We start from the raw sequence: 6,699 nt of genomic DNA on the forward strand, positions 1-6,699 counted from the left end.
CAAGGATCATTCCCATTCCCATCCTTTCTGTACACAGTGTTGATAGGGATGGGCAACTTAGACATTGACTACCTAAAATGGGTTGTGGGGGGCAGCTATAAAGGCACAAAGTGGCTAGCTTGCAAGTTTTCAAGAGGGAGTTTAGTTTCAGGGTGTGCAGGGGAAGGTAGAATCCCCACTGAATAGTTTTCATCTTGTCTAGATAGGTCTGGTGAAAGGAGATGGGGATAAGATTCTTATGATTAAATAGTGAGTAATTCTTATCATGATTAATTGCAAGTGTTACAACTGTAAAGGTAGAAGCTTTGTAACAAAAAGGGGTGAATAATTAATCTTACATTCCAGGATCAGAGGACCCTAGGATCATCAAGGGAGAAGAGTATGAGCGGAGTGTGGGCCCTATCCAGAGAAGCAGCCACACCAGAGATAGAGGCAGAGATGATGACATAGAACAGCTGAGAACTCTAGACCCGTGGAAAGAGAAAGGCTGTGTGCTGGTGGCCAGGAGGCAGCTCGCAGAGTGTGCCCTTTGGTTGTTTAAGCGATTAAATATTCCTGAGTGTTTTTGTGTACATCCAAAGAAAAACAGAGGGAATAGAAGCAAATATTGCTAAATGATGATACATGAAGGGGTTGTAATCATTGCAAAGAAATGAAATACAATAGGATGTATGTAAAGCCAACATTCTCCCGTGTAAACTATTACTCAATTCACAAAACTTTTTAAAAATATCTTTGAGGACATTTCACCTTTTCCTCAAGATATACTAGTAGGGACAAGTCTCTGTTGCTCAGAGGGGGGACAAAAAAGCAGGCTATAAATAAGCACATACTCTATTATTCCACTTAAATATCTGTGCACACATACATATCCATAGCACGGACAAAAGACTAGATTGAAATAGGCCAAAGTGGCTATCTTTGTGTGATAAATTGTTGGGGTTTTTTGTGCTTTTTGTATTAAGCATCTATGCTAACTTTTTACACTGCCACTGATGACATCAGTTTTAATTTTCTTATACTTCTTTTCTTACCCACTTGTACCCTTTACCACTCATTTAAAAGTGAGTAGGCTTTTGCTGCTAGGTTTATAGACCATCAGACTAAGGAGAAAGTAGCTTTACATTGGAATGGGTAAATGCCTTGAACAGCTCTTCACTTCAGGATGAGGTAAACTGTTATTCAGCTGAAAGGGAAATCTGAGATGTCTGCTCACGTTTTCAGGTTTCAGGATGTGTAACATTCACCACAGTCTTCCTAGGAGCTTGACTCATAAAACAATCACAGAGGTAGTAGATTGTCTTTCAGGCCAACCTGATAACACTATCCCTATCACGCCCACTAGCATTCTCATGCACACCTGGAGAAACATGGCCTCCACTCATGAGAACATAGTAGTAATAAGATAACTATGAAGCCAAAGGCTACTACTTTTCTGGTTCTCCAGTAAATGGGTCAAAGCAAAATACCTCAGGGGTATATATTGCCTCCAGTATCTAAAGCAGCTCACTAAACATTGTACCTCGTTCTTAGTGGCAAGGAGTTCTAGATGAAGAACTGGACCTTCACTTTGGAAGGAATTCACAAGCTTTTCTAGATTATGAAACCACCCCCTGGGACTTTCATGGGAATGGCAAGCCCCAGTATTTCCTCAGATTATATCCCCCATCCTCTGTCATGGGGCATCCTACTTTCTGTTCTCCAAGGCCTATCTGTAGCTAGTCAACACTGTTATATGGATGGCAACAGTCAAGAGCAGGAATCAGCAAAATGACCTCATGGACCAAATCTACCTCACAGCCTGTTTTTGTAAAAAGATTTTGTTAGATTACAACCGCACTCCTTCCTTTCAGATTGTTCCCCATTATGATGGTAGAATTAAGGAGTTGCAATAAAGACCACATGGATTGTTGTTTATTCAGACTCATAGTGACCTTGTATGGATTGAAGCCTAAAATATTTAATACCTGGCCCTTTATAGTCAAAATCCCTGTAGGCTAGACTGTGATACAGAAGCGAAGATTTGACATGACTGTAAGTATGAGAGTAAGTGAGCCAGGATGTATCTTTCAGGTGATGGCAAACCTATTTATCAGGTTGAGAAAGAAAAAAATGCTTTCACTAGATCAATAGCTGCAAACCAAATGATAGATGAACAAATTTGCTTTAGTAACATCATCTCTGCAAATCAACCAAACTTAAATCACCTTCTTGTCATCTTTACCACAATCCACCATCATTCTTCATTCTCTTTCCAAGTCAGGAAGTAGAATGACAGTACTTACAAAATCAGAGTTCCATGGTGGTATAAATGGTCCATGCACTCAGCTGCCAATCAGAAGACTGGTAATTTGAATCTACCCAGAGACACCTCAAAAGAAAAACCTGGTGATCTACTTGGGAAAAATCAGCCATTAAAAAATCTATGCAGCAAAGTTCTACTCTGATATACATGAGGCCGCCATTTGTCAGAATCAGCTTATGACAATTCATTATGATGGGAATGGTCAAGACGTTGTCTTCCTGGTCTTTGATAATGGCACTAATTCCTGCAGTTCCACTAGGATTGCAGCTTTGTTTCATAGTTACTATTGTGTTAGAGTGGGGGTGTGGCACTGTGAGTTAATGCACCAGACTGCAAAGCCGTTTGAACTGCAAGGTCGGTAGTTCAAGCTCACCAGCTGCTCCTTGGAAACCCTATACAGGGTCACTATGGGCCAGAACTGACTCAACAGCACTTAACAACAACAAAAAAGAGAGGGGGTACACCAGTGACCTTCTCTTGGTCCTTCCTACTATCATCATACGCAGGTCAGGGAGCCAACATAGATATTTTAGAGTTTTCCAAGGTTATATATTTCAATAATACTTTCAGGAACTGGAACATTAGCCACAAGAGGAGTGTGGAGATCAGAATTTCACGTATCATCTGCCCCTACTCAGCCTCCAGTCTGGCAGACAAGAGTGGTATTCTAACAGGCTACAGTTTTTAATCAGTCAGTTTTCAATCGTTTCTAAAAAGTTTTGGTATTTCCCATTCTCTAGCACAGAGTCACTAGGGAGTTAGTGGCCACAGAAAAGATCAAAAGTAAGGTTCACAGTGTCCATATTTGATAATACTGTAGCAGTTTTCTTCAAGAAACCCAGTTTCTTCAATCTAGGAGCTCTGGATAAACCAACTAACTTGGACACTGTCAAGCACAATGACTTGATTCAGGTTTCTGCTTGCTCAGTTTGCAGTTAGGAGGACTGGGATATAATATCTTAGTGAATCCCACTGCTTCCACTTTTGGAAATCCTGAGATGATCGGGTTCGCTGTGAATCAGCCCCTGAAGTCTGTGAATCACATTTGGATTGCCTGACTTCATTACCATGCCACTCTACTCCCAACAGTGAATCACTGCCACCCAGGTTGTCTGCTTGGGGTTCCTCTCATCCCAACAGGGATCAGAAAACCCACTTCATGGGCAACCACTGCCCCCAGCATTCTAGGGACACTGCAATTATTCATAAATTGCCTTGGAAAGATTTTGTTGCTTCCCTCAGCAGTCCATTTTTTTAAGGCAAGAATGAAGGGAAGATCTCCTAGGCTCCACTGGGGATGTATTTGCTAGATGAAATTCAGCATTTCTGTCTCCTGGGTTCCTTTCCCTACACCAAGAGATGTAGCTCTTTGTCATCATTTGGCAGAGTCAGCAGTTGTTCCAGATTTGTATTGGGAATCCCAGGTTTGCATTAGGAGCATGTTGTTGTTGTTGTTGTTGTTGTGAAGTGCTGTCGAGTTGGTTCCGACCCATAGCAACCCTGTATAGGATTTCCAAAGAGCAGCTGGTGAACTTGAACTGCCGACCTGCAGTCTGGCGTATTAACCCACAGCACCACACATAGCCCATGCTAATAGATTCTATGCAGAATGCTTGCTAGGTCTGATCCAAATATATAATTTGTCCTCCTTGACTAAACATCTTCTAAATACATTCTCATAAATATTGGCCCATTTTGTAGAATTTGCTGATTCTTGTGATTCCTTTGAATATAACTGCTGAACTCTTTTCACTCTCATCTGCAGTCTGCCCCTGGAGCCCATGTGGAGTTAATAATGAAAATGGCTATCAGTAGAAACCACTGAAGAGTTGGACAATAGATAACTTGCTCACAGTAGAGAGTTATAGCTTCTTAAAGAAGGAAAGAGTATAGGTACAGGGGTTTCCGAATTTAGGATCCTCCAAGTCTTCTACATTTCTCTACTCCAGTTATGAAGATCTGACTCATTCCTCATCCATACCATAACTTGCACATAAAATTAAATGAAACAGAAGATGGCAGCCCCCATGGATCTGGAGTTGAAGAAGTCCTTTTTAGAGATTCAAGCCAAAATTACTGACACTTAACAGAAAGTGAAGCTTGCAGACATACAGATTGAACCGCTAAACAACGAAAAAGCATGCACATCTTACAGATACAGAGATTCTGACTTTGGTAAATGAGACTAACATGTATGAAGCTGTAGGAAGAATGTTCATTCTTCAGTCCAAGGAGGTAATTTACAACCAGCTTCTAGGGAAACAGAAAATAGCAGAAGAAAAAATTAAAGAATTGGAACAGAAAAAAATCCTACCTTGAACAGAGTGCCAAGGAAGTTGAGGACAACATTCAGGAGACATTGATGGCACAAAGGGCCCAGTAGGAGGCCATGAGGGGACGGGACGCTCTTCCTGCAGACAAGTCCATTCCTGGTGAGGGCTGGCCCTGGGCAAGGAAAGCCTCTGCTCTGCTCTGGTGGACATTTTACTGAGCGACCTAACTACCCCACACTTTCTACATTACCCCATTATTTCCTATCCTGACTCTGTTTGCCACTCCTGCTGGACACACCTATCTCCCAGGGGTGTGGCGTGAACTGAATTCCCAGGGGAGGGAAGGCAGGAGACAGGACACATGGGGAAGCTCTGCCTGAGCCCACCATTGGTACCATGCTGGTCAGACCAATAAAGGCATCTGCCCCACTGCTATGTCTGCTTTGCTTGAGCTGAGGCCTGAGAGGCAGAGGTTTACCCATGTACCTCAGCTCCTGTATCTCCAGGACCTGACTGGGCTCTGCCCCTTTGCATAGAAACCTGTCCTTCCTTGGTGATTGGGATCTTATCCTTTTCTTTTTTCCCTTTCTTGTTCTTTGAGTCATTCTCTCAATTTCTGGGCCTCCATGTAGTATTCAGATAGGAAAGAAGGAAGTCCAGGGTATGGCTGAATTTAAATGAACAGAAGAATAGCAATTCCTCTAGGGCATTCTGTCTAAACAAATATTCCCTCCCCTATTTCTTCCCAAAGATTCCAAAAGGACATTTACTAATAATCAAGAATAAACAGCAGTACCTCCAAGTCTGTCTCCCTTTGACCAGTTGTTGTTGTTGTTGTTAAGTGCCGTCGAGTCGGTTCCGACCCATAGCGACCCTGTACAGGGTTTCCGAGGGTGTAAATCCTTACGGGAGTAGAAAGCCTCATCTTTCTCCCGCGGAGCGGCTGGTAGTTTCGAACCGCTGACCTTAAGGTTCGCAGCCCTATTGTAACCACTATGCTATCAGAGCTCCTTATCATGAGGAAATGGACATCGTAGCCCTGAGCTCTCCTTGGGGGTGGGGGCAGCGTATGCTGGAGCTGGCTTATACTGCCAGTTAGCACATTTCCAGAAATTTGCTTGCAAGTCAGTTGTTAAACACAGCCGTTACTAGTTATGTAAATTTACAATGCAATTATATTAACAACAAGGGTAATCTTTTTTGAAAAACAAAAACAGTAAATGAAATAGTAGTTTCAACTATAGAAACAGATTTTTTTTTTTTTTAGGAACACCACTCTACAGCTAGCTATAAACAGTAAATATTTCTTTCACCTTGTAGTAAATAAAATTATTTACTGTTTATTTATAAACAGTAAATAATTCTTTCACCCTAGTAGTCTTTCACCCTAGAGATTCCTTGAAGAATTTAAAGATTTGAGCAAGACTATCTTTTGCTTCAAATTATTCAATGCCTTTTAAAACATAGTGCTAGCATTCTCCACCCCCACGGCTCTGGGCATACAGACCCCAGCAGGACAGGTGCTACCTTGATATATCTATTTTACTGCTGTGTACTGAGGTCTGCTATTTTCTATCTTGAATCTAAATGGATGTCTTTTATCCCACCTCGAATAGAAAAACAATTCCAAATACATCTCATATCCCTGAGGATCTTCTGCCTGCAACACATTCTCTGAGACGGAAAAGGTTAGGTTTCTTTTGTTCTGACTAACATAAGCAATAAGAAGAGCAGGTGTCTCAGGAGGCTGATGGATAACTCTCAGTACTGAAGGACAGACAGAAACCAAAGCGCTAAGGATCACAGTGGCAATCATTCATAGACCTTCTTTCCAGATGCTTTTACCAGTTGATGCAACAACAGTGTCATTCCATCTGTATGTGTTTCTACTTAAGATCAGGATTCTGGGAGAGAGTCTGTTGGGCTGAGCCTTAGAATGTGCCCAAAATGTGTGATTGGGAAGAGGTCATTCTGCAAAGAAGGAATGCAAAACAACAACAACAATAAATAAATAAACAAACACAATATCTCTATTCACCTTGCAGGATTGTTATAAGGCTTTAAAATATATGTAAAGCACTTAGCAGAGTGGCTTGTTGTTGTTGTTGTGAAGTGCTGTCG

General features: G+C 41.7%; 1 pseudogene; it reads left to right on the forward strand.

Annotated features, from left to right (window-relative positions):
- Positions 1-4,320: 4,320 nt before the first annotated feature.
- On the forward strand, positions 4,321-4,688 carry LOC102828819 (annotated as a pseudogene).
- Positions 4,689-6,699: the final 2,011 nt, after the last annotated feature.

The sequence above is a fragment of the Chrysochloris asiatica genome, unplaced genomic scaffold, assembly GCF_000296735.1.
Source record: "Chrysochloris asiatica unplaced genomic scaffold, ChrAsi1.0 scaffold00108, whole genome shotgun sequence".
Lineage (NCBI taxonomy): Eukaryota > Metazoa > Chordata > Mammalia > Afrosoricida > Chrysochloridae > Chrysochloris > Chrysochloris asiatica.